Source organism: Panicum virgatum, chromosome 8N (assembly GCF_016808335.1).
Source record: "Panicum virgatum strain AP13 chromosome 8N, P.virgatum_v5, whole genome shotgun sequence".
NCBI lineage: Eukaryota > Viridiplantae > Streptophyta > Magnoliopsida > Poales > Poaceae > Panicum > Panicum virgatum.
The window spans coordinates 17,829,660-17,844,148 of record NC_053152.1 but is presented as its reverse complement, the minus strand read 5'-3'; the positions used below and the strand labels follow the sequence as shown (position 1 = coordinate 17,844,148).

The 14,489-nt window shown below is 46.6% G+C and overlaps 1 pseudogene; it reads right to left on the bottom strand.

Annotated features, from left to right (window-relative positions):
- Positions 1-3,628: 3,628 nt before the first annotated feature.
- Positions 3,629-14,060, bottom strand: LOC120685838 (annotated as a pseudogene).
- Between the last annotated feature and the right edge of the window lie 429 nt (positions 14,061-14,489).

Here is a 14,489-nt window from a genome sequence, read left to right as displayed (position 1 = left end):
GGTTAATATTAACCGAGGCGGTCCGTGTGCTCCGCCTGCCCCGGTTAATGTTTGCCTATATAACCCCCCCTGCCGGCCAGTTTCAAATCTCGCCGCGACGCCGTTTCATCCCCGAAGGGCTGCCGCCGCGCGAGACAACCCTAGCGCCATCCCCGCACCGCCACCCGCACCGCCACCTCTGCGCCGCCACTCCTGCACCGCCCTAATAATATTAAAGAAGTAAAATTTCTCTCCACCAATTTTTCTTGTCCACCTTCCTCTAATTGCCCGGAAAGTGGAGATTTTCTTCCTCTAATCGCGTTGAGAAGCAATATGTATTGTTTAATCATGGAATTCCGGTAGTATAAAAAAATGAAGCAATGCACACAGTTACATGTAAAAAGCATACATTTACTAGGCTTAGCTTTTTGAGAGGATTCTTACCTTCAATCCTAGATTCGTTACCCTTTGGTAATCAAATTCAACTTCTGGGATGCGAGAAATCTTGTGGGCATCCTCCCCCTTGCATCTCTTAACCAGCCTTGGATAGTCTCTAATGGACAGTCTCTTCAAGGTGGTAAGGTTCCGTATGCTTTCAGGAAAACATGCCAGCTTGGGCGGGGACCAGATGAATAATTCTTCAAGTGCAATGAGCTGCCCCAGCCATTCCGGCAGTATCTCCAGGTTGGGTAAATACAAAAGTAGCCCTCTGAGAGAGGGGAACCAGCATAGACTGGCCTCCGGCAAGGACAATAATGAGCGGTCGTATGCCAAAGACATTCAATTCCTCAAGGGTGGAAAGGTGTTGAAGTCAACCACGGCGGGGTCACGGTGTGCCACCGAGAGGGGAGAGGGCGCCGCCACATGAGGACGGTAGAAGCTAGGCCCTAGATGTTGGGTCGCGGTGAGCCGCCTTGGAAGGAGGGGTGTCAGCCGCCACACGGGGACCATCCATCTCGAATCTGTAAGGAAAATTGCCTCATTAAGCCATTGTTTTGTGATTTTGGTGATTGAGTAACAACGCAATCAATGGGACTAATGCGTTTATCAAGTAAACATTAATAGATCCCAGGGATGAAGCAAAACACGAAGAAAGAACACAAAGAAACCCTGAATTGGACGAGTTCTGCAAGAATCAGTTGTATCGGTTGAACCGGTGAGCCAGCACCGGTCTATCCGGTGGGGTGGGGCTCGGATGCACCGGTGCCCTAGCACCGGAGCAAGTTGCAGTGCTGGTGCCAGCAAGCCGTGTGGCACCAGATGCACCGGTGGTGCCAAGATGTTGCACCGGTGCAAGCACCATTTCATGCATCAGACAGCATGTCAAGTGGCCTGGACGAAGTTCTTCAGCACCGGATGAACCGGTGGTACACTGGAAGAAGCACCGGTGAAATTCCGGGACAGTTGCAAGGAAGAGAAGCTGCACTGGATGAACCGTTGACAAAGCACCGGTCTATCTGGTGATGCCACATCAGACTGTCAGAGACCCAACGGCAACCCATTGCACAGAGTGACTGGATGCACCGGTGCTATGCCTTCGGATACACCGGTGCATACGCAGAAAGGTGGCCAACGGCTCTAAATGGCTACTTCGACTTGGAGGCCATATATGCCATCCCCCGGCCTTTTGGAGTTTGCTGGAGTTACTACAAGTCTCGTACACACCCAAGAACATCTCCAAGCCATCCAAGAGCTTAGTGTTCATATCTTTAGCCCTTAGCACACATTGAGAGTGTTGTGTAAAGGATTAGGTCTTAGTGAGTGAGTTTGCAAGGCCTTGAGCCCTTGTGCTGTGGTTCTCTTGTGAACCAAAAGAAGATTCGGTGCACTGGCACCTTGGAGCTTGAAGGCTCGCTGGCAACATCATCGACCCTCCGACTTAGTGTGGAGCGGCGACGACATCCTTTGTGCGGGGGACGTGGAGACCCCCATCCTTAGTGGAAAAACTCCTTAGTGGAACCCGGGATCAAGGTGACTGTGATTATGTTCACGGAAGAGACTTGATTGCCGAGTAGCAATACTCTTAGTGCGTGCTACAACAACGTGGATGCAGGTGTGCCTTTGTGGCTAACCGAACCACGGGATAAACACCCGCGTCAAGAGTTTACTTCTCTCTATCCCGCTCTTTAAGCTTCCGCATTTCATATTAGTAATATTTGTGCCTTTACTTTCATAGAGTAGTTTCTTGATAAGAAAGGCTATAGGTTGCTAAACTCTTTTGGGATAGGGGTTTCACACTAGAACATCCATAGTTGCACATCTAGATAGCTTGTCTTAGTTTAATTTTGTGCAAATAATTGGAGCCATAGGTCTAAAGTTTTTAAGTTTCCTAATTCACCCCCTCCCCCTCTTAGGCTAGAGCGCGCTACCGGTCCTTCCAGAATCCATCGTCCCCATGTGGTGCCAGTCGGCACCACTTCCGTGCCCCCTTGCGCGGTGCGCCGCAATCCACCACGGTTGTGTCCGCGAGCATCCCCCTTCTCTTTTCTGGGCTACCCCGGCCCAATCCTGCCGTTCCCTTATGGCGGCGGCCAGTGCCCCCTCCCTCCAACGCGCCCGCCATTCCATGCATGCCAGGGTTCTGGTCAAAAAGCCTAGCCCAGCTCTACACTGGACCAGTGACGATGATCGCCCTCGAGCAGTTTCTCTTCTTGAAGGCGCGCTGAAGAACCTCTTGTGGCCTCCTCTTCTTGGACGCTCAGGTCAAAGTTGTTTTGCTCGGCACAAGACTTGGGATAAAGCCATGCTAAGCTCATGCTTAGTCAATGATGATTACGTTCTTGGCATCATTTACATTCATGGAGGCATCATCTAAGATCTCCTGTGCCTTGGTGGTGGTGGTGGTGCAGTTTTTCTCTCCTTACTAGTGTATTTATGGTTGCGCCACCGTTCGTCCTTGGACTGGGGTAGGTGGAGATCTCAAGCATCCAGTTAGGGAAGTTTGTGCTCCTGTACCCTGCTAGTTCAAATCCTTCAAAAGTTCGAGGAGGTATAAGATTCTCCAACACCTCTGCATCTATCTTATACTCCGTGGTATCTGCATGATCCCACGAAAGGCTTAGCACCCGGAGGTCTGGATTATCTCGCAGTTTAGCTCTCTCTGCATCTAACAGTTGCTCAACTTTCTCAAGGTGATTGATCTCTAGGTGTTGACAAGACAATTTCCCAATGCTCACAAGACTGCTATGCGGCCCATAATCCACCTCGAGCACATCATGTACACTATGTTCTACTGTCCTGACAAGCAACTGCAGCGCCTCAAAATGGAAGGAGCAACAACATCATCAATATGTGCGTTGTTTCTTGTGTCGACTTCAAACATGGAGAGACTAGTCATGTAGCCAATACCATCTAGCAACTCATTGAGAATCTGCAAGGTCTTCATGCACAATACTTGAAGCTGCAAGCTACAAAACAAGGATGGGAGATTTTCAAGCCTTACACAATATGATAATGTATGCCACAGAAATGATAATGTACTATTGGACTGGTTGTAGGGCAGACACAATCACACAAGACACAAGCATGCATGAATCCCAGAGAAATCAATACTGCTAGTACTACTTTCTTGCAGATTTCTTGTGGGATTCAAATGCATGCTCGTACTTGTACCCAGAGTAGCATTTCTCATAGTATACCAATCAACATGGAACAAACACGCCACCCAGAAGCACACCTCCATTACATTTGCCAGTAATAAATTTCACAAGACACAAGCACATTATCAGTGTTGATATCAGCTATAGGTACATTTGTACATTATCAGTGTTGTTACATTTGCCCAGAAGCACACCATCCAGTTTCAGCAAATATTCCATGTCCATCCCCTCCACATCCTCCAGTCCGCTGATAGCCTGACACCACGTCCTCCTCCGCCTCCTTGCTCACTCGTGATGGCCGCCTTTGCCTCCACCGATAGGTAACCTGGTTACCAAGATATATAGCGCCATGATGAGCAAGAGTTGTAATATGCATTGCTTTAGTGAGCTAAGTTTCTGTGGCAATGTAACTCATAGCACCCGCCACCCATATATATCTGGGTGATTAAACTTTGCTTGGCACAGTAATAATCTACATGTACTATACCACTGTGCTTCGGTCAACCTCCTCCGTGCCTCTCCTCATCCACCGCTTAGCTAGTATGGCTTCCAAAGGTTCATCAGTATGGTCTTGCTACATCTTGCACTCTACCTCTGTTTGAGAAGCAATATTTATTTTTGATCTTCAAGTTCCAAGATCAGCAATATGAAGCAATACATAGTTACATGCATGAACAAATCAGAGAATCACTATGCTTTTGGAAGGTTTCTTACCTCTTATTCTCTGACAGGTTGTCCCTGCACGAATCTTGTGCCATCCAACATTACTTCTGGGATGTGAGAAATCTTGTGGGCATCCTCCCCCTTGCACCTCTCAACCAGTCTTGGACAGCTCCCAAACCCATGCATTGGTGGTAGCACAGTAATCTTCTGGAGGTCAGCATTATCTCTCAGTTTAGCTCTCTCCGCATCTTCCGAATGCTTGACTTTCTCATGGTGATTAATCCGTAGGTGTTGACAAGCCAATTTCCCAATGCTCACTATACTGCTATGTGGCCCATAACCCACCTCGTTTACTTCATGTACACTATGTTCTACTACCCTGTAAGGCAGCCTCAAAATGGAAGGAGTTCCAAAGAAATCTATATCCCACCCCTTTACTGAGTGGACTTCAAACTTGATGAGACTAGTCATGTTGCTAATACCCTCTGGCAACTCATGGAGATTCCACATGTACAGTACTTGAAGCTTCAAGCTACGAAATGACGATGGCAGATTTTCAAGCCTTATACAATATGACAAATCAAGGCGCTTCAACTTTGACAGACCACCAAATGGCTCGGGCAATGATTGCAGCTTAGAACAGCTTGTTAGATTCAGAGAATGAAGCTCAGAAAGATTACCAAAGCATTTAGGGAGCTCTTTTATATCATGACAGTCTGAAAGATCTAGGTCTTTAAGATGCTTAAGTCGGCAAAAGGACTCTGGTAACATATGTGCATTGTAGCAGTCAGAGAGGTTTAAGAACATGAGATTTTCAAGATTGCCAAAATTGTTTGGTAGGCCTTGTAGTTGGTGGCAACTTGAAAGGTTTAGATGCTCTAAAGACTTGATGTTAATACTGTCAGGCAGTTTAACTAGTTTCGAACAGCTGGACAAGTTTAGGAACAAGAGGTTAGGAAGGCTACCGAACTTGTCAGGGAGCTTTTGGAGCACATTACAGCCTGACATGTCTAGATGACGTAAAGAAATAAGATTGCCAATTGACTCAGGTAGCTCATAAAATTTAGAGCATGCTGATAGGTTGAGGAACCAGAGTGCAGAGAGCTCCCCAAATGCTGATAGTTTATGCAAGGATTTCGGAAGTGATGTAATTGGCAAGCCCGAGGCATCGAGGTACCTTAGCAGCATCAGTTGATGAATGGAAGATGGCAACGATATGTTGCTGGGGACAGATTTCCCTTGGATGGAACATTCACTTATGTCCAAGACACGCAAATACTTGCATTTAGAGAATGACTTATCTTGAAGCTGCAATCTGTCGCACTCTGTAAAGTGGAGAGATCTAATTTTACTTGGAATTTTTTTCCGATCAATAGACTGCTTCTGATTATTGATAAACTGCATATGTCGACAATAATTCTTCTCAAGGCTGTTCTGAGTCAATTCTTTGGGATCATTTAGAGCAATTAACTGTTGGCCAAGTATTATTGTTGCAAGATCATAAACCAAATCATGCATCGTCACCTTGATGGGACCTTCAGCATCCTCTGGAGCATTCTGCAGACAGATCAGTTGTTGCTACTGTTAGTAGCAAGAAAGATTATCTTGATGGTAACGAACGAGCTGATTCTTACTCCTAGCTGTTAAACCTTGAGTGAATTTCACAAAATAATAATACTAGCATCGATCTTCTCAGATCTTTTTGCTATCTAGGTGTGTCCGCGTTCTGCTTAGGATGGGTGACTCTAGCCTTGAGCTATTTTAGCTTTTTCTTAGCTCTCCTGCATCATTCAAGAAAAAAAACAATTGTGCACTGATCCTGATAGACCCCAAGATGCTTAAATTGGATTTCTATTTCCACTTTTAGAGAATCTCAAGAAAAAAATGGATACCAACAAGTTTTCTCCCAATATTTTCACTCCACCTGTCCCGCTCTGATTCTCACAAAATTTTCATCCACTGTTGCTCTTGTCGTCCCCTAAGCCAGCAGCACTACACTACAGCATTTTTTTCTCCGTCCTTCACTCATAGGGCTTATTTGCTTTGCCTTGAGACAAACTTGCATAAACCAATAAGCTCCCCTAGGCGTTTGATTTCGAGCGCTTAGAGCTAAGATGCTTGCCAAGCCAAGGGTGTGGCGGCAGGGCATAAACCAAACAACTCCGATATACATCGCAAACCAAATAGACACCCACAATAGCATGTGGGGGCTTTTGTCTATGTGCCTATTTTTCCTCTCTATATGATCCATTCGGTTTAGGTATACAAAACATTTTAATGTTTCATTAATGCTTTGTTTAATATGATTGTTTTATTTTTCTCATTTATATCTTGTAGTATTTTTACATATATTATGGTACGATTCATCTAAAGTTCTTAGACACGTCCCAGCTTGTTTGGATCTTTTTGCTACCATCGAATTCTTTTAATTCTTTTACTACAAACTTGCACACCCCTCCTACATATTTGGGAAAAAGGTCATTCCTTTCCATCTTAGATAATGTTCGCTAGGGTCCTCATTGCCATTGAGGTTCTTGGGTTTTTATGTTTCCAAAACGAGCTTGAGGTTCTTCAGTTATCACTAGAGTATATTGGTTTTAATTCTTTCATCATGTTACAATTAAACATTTCAATCAGAATATTAATGTGATCATTTCCTTCAATCTTCTGATAGTGTCTTTCTTTCTAACTAACAAACAATCATCTATTCAAAAAATAAAAAAACGATTCATAGCCTGAATGTTCAGAATTCTGTGATTCATTAGTCGCCATTCGATGAAGTAAACGAAAATTTAGCCATAGCTGGTCAATTTTTAACAATAAAAATCAGTTATTATGACTCTAGTTAGTTATATTAAGTAAATATCCCAACTTAACATTCCCAAAAAAATTTGGGCGATTGGCACATTAGCTGCTCATATAGTTCATGATGCTTTCTTTTCTTTTACTGAAATACTATGGAGAAGTGGCAAAATAGTTCGTGTGTTCATTGTGTTTCCATGGATGTGGATTCCAATGATAACTGTGGGTAAGACCACCATGCCACTCAATTTATTGTTAAATAAGTACTAACATAGATCTGTTGACAATCTTGGAGTTTAACATCGGTAGCATTGCATCATGCAAAATGAATGAACGGATGGAAAAGAGATTATTCTACTGACCTGAGAAGTCTTGGAAATTTGAAGAAAAGACATCCCCAACAAATAGTCGACACAGTGTTTGCCATCGATGATTGATTGAATATATCCAAGGGCTCTCCATTGCTGGATGAGGTTGTCACTAGCAATAGTAAAGCCCTTGGCGTAAACTGCACAATATGTGAAGCACAACTTGAACTTTAACGGCATGTAGTAATAGCTCAACATGAGGCCCTCCAAAGGCTCTTGCAACAAAGTATTTTCTTCCATACCCAAAATAATCTTCTTGTCCCTTATATCTTCCCATGCCTCTGTAGACTTATGTTGGGATAACAAAAATCCAAGAGATCGTGCTAGTAGTGGTAGACCTGCACACTTCTTGGCGATTTGTCTACCAATTGGTTCTAATCCACATAGATCCTCACCTTGCCAGAATGGTGTTTGTCGCATCACATTCCAACAGTCATCATCTGATAAAATGCTTAAATTGATTTGGTCACTCTTGCGCACAGGGCGGATTATTCCTTGACTAGCTAGAGCACCAATATCCAATTTATCCACTACATGTTGCATTCGTGTAGTTAATATGATCTTGCTTCCCTTCCTACCATATTGCAGCATATGCTTTAGTTTTTCCAAATTATCCACACCTTCCTCCCACATATCATCAAGAACAATCAAATACTTTTTGGTAGGGAGCATACTTTTCAACATTTCAGTAATGGACTGCAAATTGCCATCTTTTAGGGTGATGTACCATTCGCTTGGCTCAATACTGGTACTCCTACTCACTGTTGATATGATTATTTCCCCAATTCTTTGTAGATCAAACTTCTTAGACACATAGACCCATACCCGTAGATCAAGGTTTTGGTTCTATTATAAAAAAAAATTGATTGGGCTAGTGTTGTCTTCCCCAGGCCACCAAGTCCAACAATAGGAATGATTGAGACAACCTCATCAGCTTCACTTTTCAGTAATTTGATTAACTTTTCCTTTTCAGTATCCCTTCCTACCATTCTAATAATGTCGATGCCCCCATTGGTGGGTGAAATAATAGCTTGATTTCTAGCCACCTCATCAGCCCACATTGATGTATCTTGGGGCACCAGATCAAGGGTCCCACAACCCTCTTTCTCTATGTTGGTTAAAACTTCCTTTACCTTCTTCATCTTGTGAGCTAATGTAAACCGCAACAGGAATGGATTGTAGGATGAAAAGAATAGCTTAATCTGTAAGAGAAAAAGATAAACCATAAATAAAATTTTGTTGTACATGTGTTTTGTTTTGTATTGTAGTACTTGAATATATTCCTGTGGTATATCAACGGCTGAACAAAACAAGTTGTAGAAGAAAACATATTACATGTTTGTTGAGAAATAAATTATAATATATTGGTTGGTCACTATAATGACAAGCACAGCAAGTGCAATGGCACCCAACAAACACTCAGCCATTCAATTTCACACCAAATTAAGAGACAGTTTATGAACTCAACTGATGATGATACCTATGTTGTATAAAATTTAGAAACTCAACTTCGAACTTGAAATAAGTTAGTTGAAACAAAAAAAAATCTAATGTCCAGCCAAACAAGAATAAGTTCATGTGAAATTTTTGTGTACCAATAAAGTTAACCTTCTAATCATTTCACTTGCTGCACATTTTGTATTCTGTATTTTATTTCTAAACCAAGGATTCTGTGGTCTGTTTGTGGGTCTAGGACAATTTATGGCCCAAGTTGCCAGGTGAAGCCCATAAACACACCTCATGGATACCGCTTTGAGGGCCAAGTTCGTGGGCAGCCCAAGTCTAGTGAACAAAAATGCATCCTGCAGGTATGGCTGCTCTCCACCTCTTTGTTTTTTTACTTATATTGTAATACCAAGCTACTCCACTTCACACTCTGTTCACTTTCAGAATAAAATACAGGCAAGGAGGAGCCAGGCATATCATGCTATGCATGGGTTAACACATACTCTTCGAAATTATGTGGCCTCAAATGAACTGGAGTAAGGAGATGTCACCAACTTATTTGTTCTCTTCTTTCTTGCCCGAGTTTTTAAAATAAAGTTTTCGGTTTTGTAAACTGATAAAGTGTTGTTGGCATTGTAGAGTGTTTCGTGCCCTCCCCCCCCCCCCCCGCCCGACACACCATCGACGGCAGCGGCCGGCGCATTTAGATACTATGCGCCTCCCTACCTGCTACCCATGCAGCGGCGGCCTCGACATCACCAATGGCGGTAGCGTAGGCGGACGCACCATTTGCGACGACAATGGTCGCCTCCGACCATGAATCCAACCAGCTGCGACCTCTATGATGCCCCTACCCTTACTAATGGTGGTGGTCCCTGTTCCTTTTCAGATTCGGATATAGATGGAGCAACCCTGGCAGTAGCGCGTCACACCCACACGGATGATGCCCGAGAGCTATGGCTCATCCCACCCCACACGGACGTCACTCCAGATATTTCGTGCCCTGGCTTCATGTCCCGTCTTCGTGACACCTTCGACCCATTCCTGCTACTATTCATGGGGGTGTGTGTTGCCTGCTGGTTCCTACTACCGTCTGTGGGGAGTGCGGTGGGGCAAGTGGGGTTGGGGACAGGAGCGGCGATGCACAGTGTAGAGCTAAGGGAATGAAGGAGAGAGAAGTGTGGAATCTAGAGGTAGAAGACGACTTGTAGGGGGCAATGTGGTCTATTCACGCGTCTTTCTCTCTACCGAACCATGAAAATAAATATTTTATTGCATGCGGTGTCCAGCAGCAAAGAATCACCATTTCATAATGGTACTGGCCAAATTATCATTTTGGCGGTGTGCATCGGCCAATTCCACAATTGAACGGTGTCCGTGAGCAAAATTTGCCTTTTACTTTTGGGAGATGTCATTTCATTGCTGATTTATTCATGTATAAGGTTACCACACTCAAAGAATGATTACTCACTACGTGTTTCTGTGATTCTATCACTTATTTTTGAAATAAAGGCAGGAGATCTGCCACTCAGTTCAGATGAAAGAATTGTAGGTACAAGAAGGGTAGCCGAACATGGTACCAACACGGGGCACACAAAGGGTTGAATCACCCACATGACGTGGAAGAGCACAAAACTGTCATGAGTCCAGCGACATCCCATGGCAGACTCTAGATGATCCTAACGAAGACAGGCAGATGGTCTGAAGCGAAAGGCCGCAACAGGTCATCATTGCCGAGCTCAATATGAAGAACAGCTTTGACTTCCAATTTTGAACCTCTGCCCCGCCCCCTGCTTTTGCCGACCTCCAAAACAGTCTAGTCAACGAAAAAGGGGGGTTCGGCTCATATCATCGTTGCCGAGCCACATCCACTGATGTAGCAGCTCTGACTTCACGCTGCAAGTCCCCCCTCCACATGCATACCGGGTGCCGAGAAGCGAAGAGCATCAACCGGCTGTCTCTGCCGTCGTCGTTCCCTGACATCCCATAGGAACCCTTCCAGAGGGGCATCGACACACCGGCTGCATGCGGCAGCTACAAAGATGCATCGCCGCCACCCCCTCTGGCCAGGCACACGGAACCGGGCCTTGCCTTGCCTCGCGCAACACACCGCCGTACAGCGAAGCCATTGCCGGCCATCCTTGCAAACCCTGGTACCCGCAGCTAAGAAGGCTAGCCACCGCCAGCCACCGTGGGCGCCGCCCCTAGCCCAACGGACCCGGCCATGAGAATGGAGAACCCGGCACTCCAGGCCTGCGCAGCCGCCCCCACCATTGCCGACACCACCAGCGCTGCCCCCGACCAGGGGGTGCTGGATCCGGCTGACCGGGCACCGGATCTAGCCACCCAAGCCCTAGAGCAGCCCAGGCCAGCCCCGCCAGTGCAGCCACGCGAAGAGGAGGTGGGACTGTTGGAACAGCTCAGGAACACGTGTTCTGCCCGCTCTCAATCTGATTCGCTCGCTCTCGCTCTCTCACGCGCCGGCGGACCGAGGAAGAAGATGAACAGCCGGTATCTTGGCCTCTCTGTATTACATTGAACTCGACACTCCGGAGCACACGAAGTACATGGACTTTTGTAGGCAAGGGACGCATCAGGAGCTCTCCTCCACGTCCTTCACTCCTGCAGGACCTGCTCAGCCTTGCCCAGGGAGCCACTTGCTCGCTCCGGACGTGGCGGCCTTCTCCGCACAGACTGGCGCTTACAGCCACTACTCCTAACAACTCCAAGACTCGATCAACACAGCAGCTGGCGCACTTCCGCACAATCTGCACCTAGACCTGGACGGCAACGACCTTGCCAACCTACTGGACCCGAGCTCGCCGAACGAGCTCAACACGCGCACAGCGCGACACACACGCGCACAGCACGACACAAACGTAGGCACGCCAGAAATATACCTATGGCGTGTTTATTCTAAAAATCTCCCCCTAAACATGACTCCCCCTAACCTACGACGTCGCCGCCCATCATAACGTACAGGACTCCGGCTCTTCATAGACCATAGCAGGGAGCACACCTTCTTTGTCTCCGGGGCTGCCGCACACTCGCCGTTGCCTCGATGCTGCTGCTCCCATCGTCGTTGTCATCCCGCGGCTGCCGCTACGGCCTCCAGACGTGATGCCAACCACGCAGCATGCCTCCGCGCGAACGCCGTGGCCTTCTGCTCCCTTTCCGGCGACGCACGCCACCGCTTCATCCCTATGTCGCACGCCACTGCTCCCCGGCCAGAACGACGCCCCGCCTTACCAAGACAGGAACAATGCGCGATCCACTGTCTAACCGCAACGCCTAGCCTTGCGTCGCCACGGGCTCCCTCACGTGCACCGACACACGGCCCGGCGACCTTCAGCGCGCAGCCACGTACAGGCCACCGTGAGCACTCCTACGGGCATCGCATCGCCGCCGTCCGTGCGTTCCTTGCCGCTGCGCCAAGCCACCACTGCCTCGCCGGCCGCGCTGCCGGTCGCGTGCCACACCCGCGCCGAGCATCACGAGCGCGCCCTGCCGCAGCCCTTCCAGCCGCCTCGCGCCGCCACTCACGCTGTGCGCCACACTTGTGCCTGCGCCCATGAGCCACCACCGGTGACCCCGCAGCACGTCGCGCCCACGCCCTGCTACGCGCCCCAGCCCGCAGCTCCGCTGGCCGCCGCACCAAGGCAGCCTCAGCGCCTCACGTGTCCACAGGCCGACACATGGCCCGGAGCTTCACGCATCACAGCCGTCAGCGAGCACCACCGGTACACCTCGGTCGAGGGGAACGGATCCCCCAACTATCTAACCTTGCTCTTGATACCAATTGTTGGAACTGCGTAGGAACGCGTGTTCTGCCTGCTCTCACTCTGATTCGCTCACTCTCACTCTCGCACGCGCCGGCGAACCAAGGAATAAGATGAACAATAATTTCGACGACGATCACTGCGGAGCCACTGCTCCTGTATCTTGGCCTCTCTGCCTATTGCCGTTGTCACCCAATATTTTGTAACGCTTACATGTACAGTGCCTCTTCATTCTTTTTGTTCCAGGTTCCAGCTTCAGATGGGTCTATCTACATTTTCTAAAGCAAACAAAGTATGCACCCTACGTTATTGTAATGGTATATAGAATTAGTTTTCAATTATACTTGGCGATAAAAATATTTAGTTTTGTCAGACTGCTTGGTAATGACTCCATTCTAATTTTATGAAGAATCTTCATGCTCAGGGCACTCCGTAGGCTGGATATAACTGCCTGAATATCTTCTTTCCTTCTCCCATTTCTACTAAATATTATATTTTGGAAAGGAGTCATTTGCAATTGCAGCTATAGACTCCCACCTCTGCGGCTCTGCCCTTAGTCAATTGACTCTGATGACGTGAGTGCAGTCCTAAATAAAAGTTGGTGCCGCTGTTGAAATGGAGGCAACTATGAACTTAGTACGACTGATTTCAGAATCAATTGCCTCAACGATTCATGTTTACCAAAATAATATCACGGTCCTGCTTGAGTTGCCTATGCACGGGCATTTTATTTTTGCCAGGTTAAAACAAGGCCTAATTTAAATGTTGTTATGGCTAAATTGATACACTCAATTTTTATTTTAACAATGAGACCACACTATCAATTTTAAATTCACAGATATGATGTAACGCGTTCGCAACTTTTATTTTAAAATTAAGGATTAGCAAGGTTCCGCTTCTCTTCCCCAGCAGCATTCTAAAGCTTATTAATTTGGGAGTGATCAGATGGGCAAATATCAGTTAAAAGCATATAAGTGGAACCGAGAGTTTTAAAAATGGGACAACCCTCACTTCGGAAAAAGAAGAAAAAAATGAAAATTAACTAAGAATATTGAAGTTTAGCATCTGTACCTTGGGTTGGTCCTGCTTAATGAGTTCAATAGCGTCGAACTCATCCAGCAAGTCCTCAATGTCGTAGGCTGCAGCCTTGAAATCCTTCATCCAAACCCGCATGATCTCTCGTCTCTCTCCTTCATCCTGGCCCTCCCTCCGGTCAGCATGGCGCATCAAAGCTTGCAGCTTCACCATGGTCCTCTTCAAGCCATCCACGTCGTCCTTGAATCTCCACAACAGGGTAGCCTCATCCCAGACAAGCTCGGCAAGCTTGCTGGCGATCAGCCCGCCAACGGCGCTTGCCATCTCGTGGCCGGCGCCGACCAGAACAACTCACAAGGGATGCTGGCTGCTGCAGTGTATGTGGGAGCTTCTTGGGTGGAGGACTGGTGCTCCCCATGTTAATCCAACACCCTGCATATAAGGTTGTCTTTGGCACCTACTGAGCAGCTTTGCATCGATACCTTGAGTGTACTCTGCACACGGTCCTTTATTCAGTACATTGACACCACGCAAAGTAGTGTACTCTGCACACGGTCCTTTATTCAGTACATTGACACCACGCAAAGTTACATGTATGAATAGATGTCACACCCGGTTTTAAAAACAAAACCGAATACATAACTATATGTATACTAGGATCAAGTTTCATACATATAGTAGTGACTTCATAAGTGAATAATCAGTAACAGTATCACGAAAAGAGAATTACAACGACTATAAAGATTATCAGAGATACACAGCTTATCCTGGAAACGAAGACTCTAAACTTCACAGGCAATCAACTGGGGGTTGCATAG